The sequence below is a fragment of the Nothoprocta perdicaria genome, unplaced genomic scaffold (assembly GCF_003342845.1).
Source record: "Nothoprocta perdicaria isolate Ctin4 unplaced genomic scaffold, notPer1 scaffold_5, whole genome shotgun sequence".
NCBI lineage: Eukaryota > Metazoa > Chordata > Aves > Tinamiformes > Tinamidae > Nothoprocta > Nothoprocta perdicaria.
The window spans coordinates 8,084,437-8,097,680 of record NW_020455754.1 but is presented as its reverse complement, the minus strand read 5'-3'; positions in this window follow the sequence as shown (position 1 = coordinate 8,097,680).

Here is a 13,244-nt window from a genome sequence, read left to right as displayed (position 1 = left end):
ATGATAGGCAGCTTCAACAGTGCAAGACTGCTCTCTAGGCAAGGATCTTAAGATATAAGTGTCTACTATTGTCTCCATATTCCTCTGCAAACTTTGGAGGTTTTAACATAAATGGACATGAAGAGGAGACTTACAGGACACCTTTTTCTACTGCAAACATGCCAGGCTTTGGAAACCAGGGGCATTTGGGTAAATAGAAGACTAGAAACCATTACTGACCTCAAGAAGCCCCAACATCCTTAGCTGAGCAAAGAGCTTCCACTGATCACTGTTAAGGTAAACAGGGCTGTGTTTTATACCCACCTGAATCAATCAGCACAACTGTAATCAGCTGACAAACGTCTGTTGTTCTCTATGGGTGTTCACCAACTTTACACCAGCTAAGGATCTGATCCCAACATAGGCAAGCTCACTTAGGACTGGCTCAATATCTGATCCCTAGCTCCTGTCCATCATTCATCTTGCAGTGGAAGTACTGCAAAAAACTGATGGAAAATGGAGGTGTAAAACAGGTGCAATATTGGGAACGCAGAGCGGAATGAGGAAGAAAAAGCAGTTCTAGTAACTATGCATTATATTCACTGCACTTTTCCACCTTCTTTTTTAAGAAGTTGATCAGGAAACTCCAGGAGGCAATAAAGATAAGCTTCTCTAATAACCTGTTGCGTGTGCTGTTTTATGTGGCTTATGCTAACATTTAGGAACATTCAAACAACCATTTTTAAAAAGATTTGGCTTCCAACATGGAAAATATTCATCCTTGCAAGAAGCACTCTTTGGAAAGGAGGAGAAACAGATCTGGGGTCTCAGTAGAAAACACCAGCTCTGGGACAGTCACAGCTGATGTCTTTGCTTTGGTACAAGTGGGTCATCAAGGCCATCTTGTACATGGACAAGTGCAGGCTCTCTGGTAACCATCTCATATCCTTCTCCAGAACCTGCTTCCAGACTCCGGAAATCTCTGTGGCCCAGGGTGCAGAAATCATCAAACCCTGCTTATATCTAAATATTTTGCCTTTGTTGCGCTATATTCAAAGAGTCCCGGGCCTCTGAAGTGGTTAAGGATGTGGTGGAGGAAATACAAAAAGGCTGGTATTTCCTTCTAGGTCCTGCAGCTCTTTATTTGCAGGAACAATCTTTGCTCACTTGCATAAGGTGTGTCGGAGTGAACGCCACTTGCACAAGGTGCCTTCTGCCTTTGGCAGTGTAGCCATGGGCCATAGCAAATGGGACTAGGCAACACAAGTTCAAAAAGGCAAGATTTGGCCCCGCATAAAAATATATTTAATTACCCTAAATTTGACTGTGTTGCTTTGGAGGTTTTCATGCCCAAAACTGTGCTTGGAGTGGTCATCCACATTCAAGGATGTTTGAGGCTTCTTATTTAAACAAATGTAATAGCAGAATTCCACAGAGAGGTGAGGAAAAGAGTTACGTTTGCATTTCCTCTATGGGTTGTCAGCAGGACTGGGACTCTGCTTACTCCAAAATGCCTGGTGCCACAGCAAGGCACATCTCATTTGCTTCGTGCAGCACATCTCTGCCACCGACCCCGCTGCTTTGTCACCACGCTAAGCTTTTCTCTTCTCATAATTGGATGTGTGCTCCCTCCTTGCTGGGTGACATTTGAAGAAGGGCCTGTGGGACCAATGAGAAAGGCAGGGTCGAGAGGAAGAGCTAATCACTTTCATTAGCCCAACTGACATAATTGGAAAAAAAACAGCTGATCTTTGGGCCCACAAGACCTTGCTTAGGAGTGGGGCCAGCTGGGACACTGGCCCCTACCCTGCTTCCCCCGATGCTTATGGCAACCTGGAAGGCAGAAGACAGCCTGATATTAAGCAGCTGGCCAGAATCAAGGGCTCCGAAGTGGCAGTGTTTGTCTAGAGAGGAATTTGTAAAATTCTCTTCTTGCAAATAACTGATAATACTGTTTGTACGGTATGTCACTGTAGCGGGGCTGTAAAGCAGCAAAAGCAGTATGGAAATAACATCAGAGCAGTCCTCTTCCTGTGGCTGCTGATTAATACCAGGCTTTTCTGTAGATGACCAGCTTGGCAAGCTGCTGGTCCATCAAAGAGCAGAGCTTAGACCATGCGGTAGCGCCTGCTCTGAGGGGCCTCATCCTGCACGTCCTGGTTGGGGAATGTTTTTATTTGAGTGTGCCTTGCTTTGGCTGTGAACACCCGCTCTGCCAGCGCTGCATGGAGATGCTCTGTGGCCACCTCTTCTGTACGCTTCACTCTGCACCTTGTGGTCTGCACAGTACCCTCACAACACACATCTTCTGAGATCTGTTGGATCTTTGAGGTAACCAGTGATTTACAGCAGCTAGAGCACAAATAAAGCAAAAGCAATGGTGGATGCAACTTTCTAAGAACTACTGGAAGAGTTTGAGCATGGTCTAAACATGGGGGATATGGACAGTTAGTCCTACTTCATACTGGATACTGTTTTCATATCCAGCATCAGATATCCTAGACATCAGTCCAGCTGTCTAGGCTGCAGGTAACAAACACATGCACCTCACTGCCCTGGGAAGATTCCTAGCTTGCTGGAGGCAAAAAGAGGCAGTTTCCATATTACATCCTCAGCAAGTAGGCAGGACAAGCCAGCTGAGGAGAGTATTTTACAAGAGCAGGTCATTTGAGAGGATGCTGTGAGTTGTAAAAGAAAGAGAGTGGAGAAAATCTGTTTTGCAGCAGAGTGCTCAAGATCCTTTGGTCTCTTTTGTGCATCTTTCAGCCTATTTGATGAGTGTGCAAGATTATGGTTATTAATCTCTATTACAGGCACAGGAGGGGGCAGTTGCTATCTCCTTTTTAGCCTGAACTAAGGAGTGAATATGAGCAAGGACCCCAGTGAAAACTTAGATACTTAATATGGAACATGACACCGGTTAGGACAGCTGAGCATCAGAGATTCCTTGTCCCGGTGCCAAATACCAAATTGTTTGGCTGTAAATCAATACTGATGGTTAATACACATTATAAAATGACAAAACGCAAGAACAAGAGAAATAGAAGAGAGTGCCAAAATAATAGAAATCAAGCCTTTTTTTTTTTTTTTTTTTTTTTGTCATTGTTGTTACTGTTTGTTTCGGAGCTCTGCATCACGCTCGTAACCACAAGGACCTGCTGACACTGACCATCTGCAGGCACAGCCCCGCACCTCCTGCCTCCTGACCCAGCTCTAGCAGCAGTCTCTGAGCCCATCCTGACATCAATTGTCTCTTGATACCAGAGATTCCACTCTGGTATCTCCTTTTCTGGAACGATGTGAGGCTGCAGCCAGGGTTCGCTGCACAGTGACAGCCCTTTAAATGCAAAGGGCATCCCACCATGAAGGCATCATCAGCACCCTGGTGGTTTTGCACCGTTAGCCACAACACACAGAGCATTCAGCAGTGAGCTCATCTGGCACCAGGGTCAAAGAGCAGGTAAGGCTGCACAAATGCAGCTCGCATTTCACAGCAGGCTGGGCTGAGGGCCAGGCCGAACTGCATGCTTACGGCTCATGGTGTGAGATGGACAGGTCTGATTCTGACACAAATGCTGTGGCCGTACTGAGGTGTCTGTCATTTCCCATCCATCCAGGACGTTTTCTGTCCATTGCAGATCCAGAGCAATGACTTGGGCGATGCTTTAGTGCTGTGATTGGAATGGGACAGACAGGGCAGGCACCCAGCTCTTCAGAGGTGATGCAGTAAATCCAGGGCTCTTCTGAAGCTGTCCACCCTAGCTCCTGGTAACATTATGTTTTCAAAAATGGTCACTGCAGCACGATTTGGTGCCTTTCAGGGAACACATAGCAGCAGCAGTCTCAAAGGGAGCCCCAGCTTCCAGGGTACGCTGGTGAGAATGGTCAGACGTGGGCAGGACAGCAGTGTGACAGCAAGCCATGCCACCAGTTACTTTCCCTAGTGTGCCTCATTTTCCCCACTTGAAGATAACAGTCATCTTTCTCCGCCTTGGAAGTCTCAGATCCTCAGATAATGCTCAGTATCATTAGGCAGGGCCATATTATATGAGACTTGCACTGCCCCACTGTAAACATGTAAATGGAGACATAAATATATGTCGCACCACAGAAATAACACAACAAAATAAAGGGCACTCTGCCCTTTTCAGCCCTCTGCCATTACTGCTGGTCTACAGTGATCCTGGTCCCATGGATGATGGGAATGTTCTCCCTGCTTTCAATGGGGCCAGAGTTTCACCTCATTCCTAATTTTAGAAGGCTACTTCATGAGGAAAGGGAACTCAGTGTGCCGGAATATGTGCCCAGTACTACTAAGTCCAAGAGGAAATTTGTTATTTCCGGAGAGCTTTCTTATCAAATCTGCTGCGTATCAAATCCAAAATAGCTTGTGTGGCTGCTGGTCAGATCAGGTTCTCCTTGCACTCTGAGGGATCATTCAAGAGCCAGAGGAGGACTAGTTAGTCCCAGACATTACTGTAAGTCAGTAATGCCACAGGCATGTGCTTCATCTGGGCCAATCTTGAGGTATTTTGACTTCATTTAATCCTTTTTTTCAATGTAAACTAGGCCTTTGCCATTGTCTAAAAGCCGGTATACAGATGTATGTGTACAGATGCAGGAAGAAGGGCTTTGGCGATACCACAAAGTGACCTCATTAAGAGTCCTGGCCACAAACATCTGCAGAACATGTAGAGATGCTCATTTTGCTGGTTAACATCAACAAATTCACCTACCTGGAGATGATGTCTAGAAGCAAGAAGGGCGTTGAGCACTAAGAAACCAAGGTGATGGGTATGACAAAAGAACCTAGGCAGAATTGAGCCTACTTGGTTCCCATGTTGCTTGTCCTTCCTCCTCAGACAGGTCAGGATACACAACTTCATCAGGCTTTGTGAACTGTGTTTAATTTATCCATGAATCTGAAGAGAAGTTATCAGCACATCTACCACTCATATCATGTACGCTACCTCATACACATCAACCATACCCAATTTTTCTGCTCATTAACAAACATAGGCTAAATTTGAAGTAGCCACATGAAAGTGAAAGGCACTGAATCTTGAGACCACCCAGATTCTTTACCTACCTCAACCCACTCTGAAACGTCAGAACAAATATTGTGTATAGCTCCTTAAACAATGTAAGTAATTGCTTTCAGAAGGGCTATTGTGTGTGGCATTCATCTAGGAGATGGTATCTGAGAATGGTGTTTTGTGTTATTACCGTATTTTAATAGCACATGTGATTACATCTCTGGATAGTGTTTTTATTTGCTATAGTATGGTAATTGGATGATTTTAATCTGTGGTGAGATTTTTTTCCTTTATTTTTTTTTAATGAAGCTAGACCTGAGGAAGCTAGTGTAAAGCTTTCTCTTCACAGGCACAAACAAACTCAACTATTCCCCTTCCATCAACTCATGTGCAAAACACGAGGAATAAAAATTACTTCTAAGTCTGTCTCTAAATAGATAAAAGAGCTTGCAAGCCTGGGTTTTCTTTTCTACTGAGGACACTAACCACTTTGATGGAGACATAGACTGAGTATTTTGAGTGCCATGTATCCTTCAGCATCCCCTACACATCCATAGGGAACAGGAACATTCTCCCTTCAATTGCTGTGAGAATGCTACTGTGAGGCTCAGCTTCTTTCATCAAAAAAGGGTTGCACATTATGTCCTAGGACTTTTTTGATTGCATTCCCGGGTATACGATCCCTGTCATGTCTGCAGCTTGGCTTCTCCTACAAGGCAAGCAGGACATGTCGATCCAAATGTCTTCACTGGTGATGTTGCTGCAGTGATGGTCCTGCCCTGGTAACCAGCTTATTTCTTCAGGACCCCAACCTCTGTGCCTGCTTCTAGCACACAGACACCTGTATCCATCTCTCTTTGTCCATGGAGACCTCCCTACCTCTAGAGATCTTTGACACTTATGTTTCCAGGTTTAGAAACTTCACTCCCAGAAAATCTCTCTGACTTCTGCTGAGCTGTCAATATTCGGCACAGCTGAATATTAGGGCAGAATAACTGAGAATTATGATGAAGTGTTTAATGTATGAATTGGGCATAATGTCTGCTGGCTCAGTGCCATCTCCTCAGAATGAAAGAAATTAATACAATGGTCTCGAAGTGCCTGTAAATGTTTCTGCAGTGAATTGAGCCCTGCCTAACCATTGATTTCCCCCTTCAAAGGTCAAAGTCATCTGGTTTTGTAACAGCTTACATAACCATCTGATGGAAAGGAAAAGCAAGGAGAGATGTTTCAGAGAATTTGAGTGGCAGAGGCATAGCTAGGGAGGGGAGAAGACAGCAATGCCACCACAGATGTTATCATGGGGCAGAGATCCTCTCCTCAAGCTACAAAGTTTTTGCTTGCAGGGCTTCTAGCATCCCTTTTGGCTGCTCTGCCCAGATACACCCTTAGCCTGAGGACTACATGGCTGCTGGGACCCTTGGCCTGAGGATCTGAAGGGCTCTTGTTGAATGGCCATGCTTGCCTGACGTGTTCCTGACAGGGTCTGTGCACAGCTGAGCAGAAGCAGCATGCACAGGGCTCATACATGGCATTCATCTCTGGATGATGAGATGCAGGTAAAGGAAGCGGTTTTATTCATTTAGTAAAACTATCTTGGAGGTCCTCCAAGACAGGAGGTCTTGGATGGTTTCCTACGGTGATGTCCGATGTCAAATGAGAGCCGTTGTGTTGTGTTCTGATCTTGTCCCATCTCCTGGGAGTTTCACGGGGGAGGAAAGGTGCTTCCCAGCAGGAGCACAAGGGACAAGGACATTTTTGTTTTGTTTTGTTTTTCACTCTCTGCATGCCACCAAAATTCCTCCTTGCTCCCATTGTCCCTGTCACTTATGAATTCATTAGTCATCATTGTTTCATTTATAATGTAACTACAGGCAACCAGCTGGATATATGTATGTTGTGGATAAAAATACTCATAGGGAGAGATCTCTGTGCATCGGTACTGGTACGAACTGCTTCCTCTGCTCGGGATTAGCAAGAAGGATGTGGGGCATGGACAACGCCAGCTTCTTCCATATGTGTGGCACTGTGTCCGCTTAGGGCACATGTGGCAGACAGACATCCTAGTCCCAGAGGAGCAGCCGCCTTTGCTTCTCAAGACTGAAGGATGTTGAGAGAACAAGGCGCACATCCCAGAGCTGGTGTACATCCAAATGGAGATATATTGCTCCAGAGGGAAACGAGAGGAACTTTTCCCTGGCATCTCTTTATAAAACTCTTGTTCCTGGCCAGGATATTGTAAAGGAACTTTAGTTTGTTGTTGTTGCTTTACCTAAATTAAACGGCTGAGAGTGATGTGTTCACATCTGCCTGAACTCTACCTCTCCAGGGTAAGAAGTCAACCAACTTTTGCAGATGACCTTGACACTCAGCCTGGATGGCTAAATGGCCAGGAGCTATGACCACCTCTATCTGAATTTAGCATGGGTCTTTCTCTTACAAGGGCATAATAGGTGAAGTAATTCACTCCTTTAAATACTTTCTGTGACAACTTAAATGCCTTCCGAAGCGACTGTCTGAACTTAAAATACCATGGATGGTTTTAGGGGCAAAACAGAGGTGCAGAGGAGACCCAGCAGTTCCTTACCTCTGATGACAGCTACCCTGTCTATAACTGTCCTGCACAGCATATCCCAGAGAAGATCGCTCTTCATCTGGAGAAAGAATGTTGTTCCTTTCCAGATTTAGAAAACCGGGGTGACTTTAGCTGATAAACCCTGATAGGAGAGAAACAATTTATAGGAAGGTATGTGTTCTCTTTCCTGTAAGTCTCAGTTCATTCCTTTTGCATTAGTTAAAGCAGCTGCAGGGTTTGAGTGGGTGCAGCTTTAAAAATGAAAATATTGTTTGAGTTCCAAAATAAATAACAATGAACATGGGTATGTGAAAAAGGAATTATAAGGGTATAAATATCAAAATAATAATAATTTAAAAAGCACGTCTATCATTTACCTGCTATCAGCTTGACTTCAAGGATTCTATTTCCCCAGACAGGATGGATGTGGAGCATTTATTCAAGAGGTAAAGCCAAATTCCAGAGAATACAGAGCGGCTGCTTCTCCCCTGTGTGTGACGCCAAATACAACAGGCTTCTCCCCCAGACAGAGTTTGAGACCGAGAAGTCGTGAGCCCTGGCTTGGGCATTCACTTTGCCACTTTCTTTTTCCCCAAGGATTTGAAGCTCATTAATTAAACAGTCCTCACAGTCTGTATTATTATTATTATCCGTATGAGGTCAGCAGCTTTTGTGGGAGCCGTGAGAGACCCCAGTTCACAGGCTGGTGGCTGGAAGTGCAGCAATGAAGGCGCCTGGCGCAGCCCTGGGAGATGCAGCTCAGCAGAGCCTGGTTGGAGGCTCTGATCGGTCCCCTGGGGATCTCCACGACCTCACAGGGTTGGGCCCTCTTCATAAAGCCATCTGTGCCTTCTCAGACAGCCTCTATAGTCTACTTGCACGCAAAATTAGGCAAAAAATGCAGGCAAGAAAATCATGGTTGTGAATCTCAGAAACCTTGTAGATATTGGAGTTGAGAGGCTCAACCTACCAAGCACATCCAGGATGAAGGAAAGGGGAGAAACAAAACACTCTGCCTTGTCTATAGTTCAGTAAGTAGGCTCCATCCCCAGAAACAGCCAGTTTTGCAGGTCACTGTCAGAACGTTGTCATGGTCAATTCTTGGAAAAGGAATAGGACAGGAATCTGATTAGGAGCGCATCAACAACAAGAAAGGAAACACCTCATTAGCAGTCCTGGCTTAAGGGAGCGCTCCAGATCTGTTTGATGTGCCTGTGATTATCCCCTTTGAAAGCAAAGTTCCTGTTAACTCTCAGCTTCCTGTTCGGATGCCATGGGCATGGATGTCTAATCCCAGTGTAGAGTCTGACAGCTGGGACCCCAAAGGAGCCTGGAAGCCGAGGTGAGGTGCAATGGGTTCTTCCTGCCATGGGCCACATGCAAACATTTAAAATAAGAGTGCCCCTGACGAGCAATGATGGTACTATTGCAGGTGATTGAGGGTGATGCTGGAACTCAAAACTCACAGCCTTTTTTGCTCTGAGCATTTGTAACAGTCAGTCGTCCTGTGTCATGGTCTACTGTGTATTGGGACCTGTAATCTTGCTTAAAACTCAGCTGTAAACTTATCCAAGGCTGGAAATGTTACGCAAGTGAATAAAACCTCTCTTCCCTCAAAAGCAACATGTAACAAGGCTGAAAATCCCATTCATAATTGTTTGCTGCCTTTGCAGCACTGCTCTTACTATTGCTGCTCTCTGGGCTCCAGGGGCCAGTAAAAATGTTTGCAAATTTGCTAAGGTCATAAAACTTGCAGCAGGTCTCTTCCCTCGGTGACAAAGATGTTCTTCATTGTGGAGAGAGCTCTTGAGATGCAAGAGCCTTCTCCTCGGACCCCACTTGCCTGTAATCCCTGTACAGCCAACCTGGTGCACTGTCACAGGGGAGGAACAAGCTAAGAAATCCTGCTGTGTTAACGCAACCTCAGTGGATAGTCCATTCATCTTCTCCTTGAGACTTCACCCCGCTCTTTCTGTTCTATCTCCACAGGTCATGGGTCTGCTGTGGGCGAGCTGGGTGTGAAGACATGCCCATGGCTCACCTTGTTCCTCTGTGCTGCTAGAGGTGGGATTCTGTTGGAAAAGCAAGGTTGAAGGCCAGGTCCCCAGTGTGCTGTTAGTCTGAGCCCCGTGTGCCTCATGAATCACATTCTGCAGCAGGCCCATCTCCTAGGGCACCGAAAGCAAAGGCTGAGCACTCACTTCCACTGCAGGAGCCAAGTTTCCAGGACCTGCACACAATGCTGAGACCCCAAGGGACAGTTTTGGAATTCCACCAGGGCCGAGTTTACTTTGGGTTTTGTCATTTTTTGAAAGAATTTTAGCGCAGCTTTAAATAAAAGCTCTGCCAGGGAACAGCTTTAGCTTCAAGAAAAATTGCACAGAATCCTGCCAGTGCATCCCAGCTGGGACCTGCAGTAGTATCTCCTCCTCTGACCTCAGCCTGCAAACCAGTTCTTACAACATCTCTGCGTCCTGACTTCAGCTTGTTATCCCATGCATTGACTTCTGTCCGTCTTTTCAAGTGAAACTCCACCTAGTCAAAGAGTAAAACTTAATAATCTGGACTTGAAAGTAAATGCAAGGTTGTGTCTTGATTTTGCGGTACGCCTGAGGTGCAAACACAGGTCTCTAGCAACAGAAAGAAATGACATATATTTAGTAAGTCTTTTCTAGTTTCCCTCCATTGTAATGGTGGAAACACTATTGAATTTCTTATCCGTGTTTTCAGTTGAGCCAAATCAGCTGCTCTTTGTCTAAAATGAGTCTGTTCATCTCCAGATCCTCCTATCTCTGTTATTACTGGATAATGGATAGTAGCTATCCACTCCTGGCTAGGCAAGTAGATGTTTTATATCCACATTATTGTAATTAATAGTACAGCTCAAATATAGTTAGCCATCTGTCACTTAACGTACTGATTTGGAGAAGGACTTGTGGAAACCTTATTTTTCTAACCACAGTGTCCCTCTCTGTGTTGTTATGCACATCTATATGTACAGCCAATGATAAAGCTTGAAGGATTTAACTGGAGGCAAATGTTCTTCATATGGGAATAGGACAAAGCACTTCGAAGAACTGAGCCTTGCGTCAGTAGATTTTGGACCACTCCCCAACAAATGTTCCTGCTGATAAGGACAGAGCATTGTTAGCTTTGGATCTTTCACCCAATGGGAAAAAAAAAAAGTTGCATAGCTGCTATTGCACATTATAAATCATGGGTTTCTTAAAGGCCTAGTGGCAGCCAGGGTTCCTCAATGGCCTGAGATGTTGCTGAGAGCCCCTTTTGGGCAGTTGGTCACCAAAGGGTGCCTGACTGTTCTGTGAAGTGAAGCACCTTGCAGCAACCGCTGATCTGAAGCATGGAAAGCTCAAGCCCCTTGCTGTTATTAGCTGACAGCAGAAGACAACGAGCCTGATTTGCTTCTGTCAAACACAGTATCCACACAGCTGGATGGCATTTAGTTTTAATGAAACTTGTCTGACACGGTGAGAAGGGACCAAGTCAGGTGGAAGAGGTACCATGACACAGTGCTTTATCTCTGAACAGCAGAAAATCTGATTGCTTCCCACTTTGGGCACCTCTTTCAAACTCACTTTTACCTGGCAACAAATTGAATAAGGGCAGGTTTGCTTGATCTGTCATTTTCTTCAAGTCTGAGAACACAAACAAGAGGCTTCTGCAAGTGTTCACCTATTATTTGGTGGAGGCATCTGGGAATACATGATGAACTCTTCCTTTTGCAGCATGCATGTTCCACTGATGTTATAGCAATCCATCCTTTGCAGAACGCTTGTTATCACATCCCCTAGCTTTTGAACACTTTGAACAATGATGGTTTGAACGTGCAGAAGACTCCAGGGTTTGTTCAGCACACTTGGCCACTAGGCAATATTAGCCTCATCCTGGAATTTTGTTGGGAGCTTCCCAGCCCTGCACAGTGAAGTCTGGAGATTCTTTACAGTTTGGGCATGCGGATGTAAACAGAGCCTCTTGTCACAGAAATAAAATTAAATAGAATTTCTGGCGTTCTTCAGAACAATACATAGTTTTGCGGTGACTTCTCCATAGCAAAATCAAAGCTCTATCTCTTTGTTTGACACTGTGCAAAATATTTAGCATGAGAATTTGAATTGGTGTTCTAGGACCTAGAAGTCTGTGAGGTCCAAAGTATCCAAGCCATCTTTTAAGGTCATTGTCCTCACTATCCACCCCATGGAGGCAGAAAAATGCTATCATTACTCTTTTTTTTTTTTTTTTTTCCTTATCCATGAGAAACTGAAATATGAAAAGGTTAAGCGAGTTAGTCAGGGTCACAGAGGGGATCGATAAGAGACTTGAGCCTCAAAGCTGCATTTCCCAAACGCTCTGTGTGAGCCCTCCAAACATATTTTATCCCCCTGCAGAGTGCATGGAGGGGTACCCAGCCCCTGGCCAGGAACACCCGCTCCTAATGGTGACACACAGCCCATTATGGTCCCCATCAAATCTGGCTTTCATACCAGTGCCCACTTGCTTCAGTCTGTTTCCCTGACCGGAGCAGAAAGAAAATCCTGCAATTCAGCAGCAGTCAGGGAGCAGTTGACCTTTACCTGGCAAGCAGTGCTCCTCAGCAGCCTGCATTATAAGTTTGCTTTGGTTTACATTTATTTTGTTTAGCCTCGTCTCTTGTAGGTATCCGAAGAGGAACCAATTGCATTTGACAGCCAGGCTCTCTCAGCATCTTGAATTAATCTATAAGGAAAGAGCAGCATGAGAGTCATTAGGCAGCAGTTGCAGCAAGCGGCTTCAGGGAATTTGTCTGTGCTCCAGAGAGTTTTTGTGTCAGGAGGAGGATTGGGAAAGCCTCAGCAAACGGGGGTTTGTTTGTCTTGGAAGAACTTCGGGGAATCACAGGGGATGTTGGAAGTGGCGGGTGGAAACGATCCATCGAGCCTTTTATGCGAGCCCCTTGGAAGCTGCCGCTTTTCTGGCTTCTCAGTGTCTCTTTTAACTTGCCCTCTAAAAAGCAATGCCACAGCTGTGTCCCTGCTACGTTTATCACAGCACACAGCACGTTTATCGCTAAAAAATAATGAAATCCACTAATATCAAGCATGATTTAGGGGCCTAGAGCTCCAGCCAGGTATTCTGGACACCTGCTTTGCCTTGTTTCGACAGAGTTCACTAAATGGTCATACACACTCCACAAAGCCACATGGCAAACCTTCATGCAAACCTCCCTGTGCTGCTTACCATGCTTCAGCTTGGGAGTGATTTTCAAAGCCTGTAGCTTTGGTCTTATACTGCTGACGTAGCCGTCCGTGCCAGTCTATTCGGGAATTGCTCTTTAATTTCTACCCTGGGATGCTCTCTCGGCATCTCCCATGAGATGGCCGCTTTGCAAACTCAAGCAGCTCTGCACAAAGTTCAACATGGAGAAAGATGGATGTAAAGAAAGAGTCATCATTTCAGAGCAGCTGGGCAGCTTTGCATTGAAATTGTTTTAAAGACAGAGTTTGGCAAGGAGGGTGTTTTGTTTGTTTGTACACTTTAGAAGCTAAAGAGGGAAATAGAAAAGTGTAATTTCTCATTTTTCACAAAGGTTCTTTGCAATGGAAAGGAATTTCAGTGTAGAGTTCAGCTGAGCTTATTTTGATTCTTTTATTGGCCAG